We start from the raw sequence: 2,286 nt of genomic DNA on the forward strand, positions 1-2,286 counted from the left end.
TTAATCTTCTGGATTCAATCACCACTGTGTCTCAAGATCTCCATACCAAGATCCAGATCAGAAACTTCTATCTCCCAGCCTCCAGATTAGGTTCACTGGTGAGCCTTCCAATTCTGGATTGTAGTTCATTCCAAATATAGTCAAGTTGACAACCAGGAATAGCCACTACAAGTATTTTATTCTGTGTTGTTATTTTGATGATAAAAATATTCAAAACAGCAGTCATCAACCCCTTAATAACAAAATTCAATGCAATTTCAGTCAATATCTCAATAGTTATCTTTTACTAGTAAATTTTACAAAAAACGGCTCTGTACTTAATTTGATGAATCAAGAACTAATCGAATTTTGAAAAGTGAGAATCATGTTTATCAAATACTAAGGATTAAAGTAAAATTATAGTGTCATCAAGGCAGTGATAGATGTTTGAGTGTGACCTCCAGTGGCCACACGAACCGGGTACTCCTGAAAGGCGGGCTGGGACTAAAAGGAATTAGACGGCGAAAAGAAAGGAGGTTAAGACAAGAGAGTCTGATCAAAGCCGTAAGTTTACTAAGATTCTGAGCTTATAAAGGGGGAAGGCCCATCCCCCGCCACTCCATTCTTGGAGCCTGTAGATGATCTCAGGATGCTGTCTCCTCCAGAAAATCTCAAGGGTCTCAGCAGGTAGCGATGCTTTGCAAGTGAGAAGGTCCCACCCCAGGTGGTCCCGTGCTTAGTGGCAACAAGGTCTGAATCAGCCTGCTTCAAGGCTGGGGGAGGCAACAGACATTAGGCAATAAAGCTAAACAGGCATCTTAATGAATGGTTAATAAATGAATGTGTAGTAAATGGTTCTAAAAACATGGTCTTCAGAAAAGGGCAAAATAATTTCCTTTCTCGCACTACACATGGCAATCAATGTTATGTGGGCTAAAAGTTTTAACTTCTGGATACAACATAAGAGAAAACTATTAGTATATTAAGACTCGTTTAAGTAGATTTGAAAATCCACTATGATAAAATTTTTAAATAAACTGTAGAGTTAGAAATGTAAGTTGGGGCTGGAAAGATATGTTGGTGGGTAAAATGATCACTGCCCAAGTGTGAGGACCAGAATTTGAACTCTAGCATCTGCCTTAAAATCCAGGCACTGTGGCTCAAACCCCTAATCACAGCACTGAGGAGGCCTAGACAGGGGGACCCCTGAGGGCTTGCTGCCCGGCCACCGGGCCACCCGAGCCTAATGTGCCTAATGTGCGAGAGCCAGGTCCCATTGAGAAACCTTGTCTCATAACACAGAGGACAATCTGACCAAAGAAGACAGCATCTGAGGCTGGCCCCTGGCCTCCTCACACACCAGCACCTGCACCTGCATGCACACCCCGCCCTCCACACAAAGAAACCCTAGTTAAAACTAGACATGTCATCATGTACGTATTATCCTATCACCTGGGAGGCAGAGAAATAAGGATGCTACAGGTTTGAGATCACCCTGGTCCCGAGTTTCAGGCATGTCAGGGATACACAGTGACATGCTGTTTTAACAAATCAAAAGGGTAAGCAGGGGACGGGGAAGGAAATTAAGTTGGAAAATGATACTCAGTATACACATGGATGAATATGATAAAATGGCATACAAATTCTAAAGATAACCATGGATAAAGCCAACTGCTTCCAAATTCAAGCATCTACACAGAGGACATAATAATAAGCCTCCTTAATTATGTTAATAATTAGAGAAATGAACGTTGGAAATCAATGAGATTTGCATATTGGCAAAAGGTATTGAGCCTCATAACATCAAATATTGCTGAAAATTTGGAATAAAAATGCACTTATGTAGATTGGTGGTTCAACCAACTGGGAGAGGAAAGGGGGGGTGGCTCATGGAAAAGTCAAAGATGAGAACTGTTCCTTGAGCCAGGAGTCTGACAGCCATCAATAGCTCAGATTCTCTCTCTCCGTATATCCTGTTTTCTGAGATATATTGGCTCCATCCTTGCAGACATCTGGAGTAAATGTTAGCATTTCTTCTAGGCCCCACCCAACAGTTACCTAGCAACAGCCAGGTGGGAGCCTGGCTGCTATAAAAGGACTGTTTGGACTCTCCCTCTCCCTCTTCTCCTCTCCCTCTCCCTCTTCTCCTCTCCTCTTCCTCCCCCCCTCCCTCTCCCTTCCCCTCTGTCTTCTCTCCTTCTCCCTCCTTCTCCCCTCCCCTTCCTCTTCTCCTCTCCTCTCCCCTCCCCCTCCCTCTTCTCTCCTCACCCTCCCTCTCCCCTCCCCCTCCCTCTTCTCTCCTTCTCC

Source organism: Mus pahari, chromosome 3 (assembly GCF_900095145.1).
Source record: "Mus pahari chromosome 3, PAHARI_EIJ_v1.1, whole genome shotgun sequence".
Classification (NCBI taxonomy): domain Eukaryota; kingdom Metazoa; phylum Chordata; class Mammalia; order Rodentia; family Muridae; genus Mus; species Mus pahari.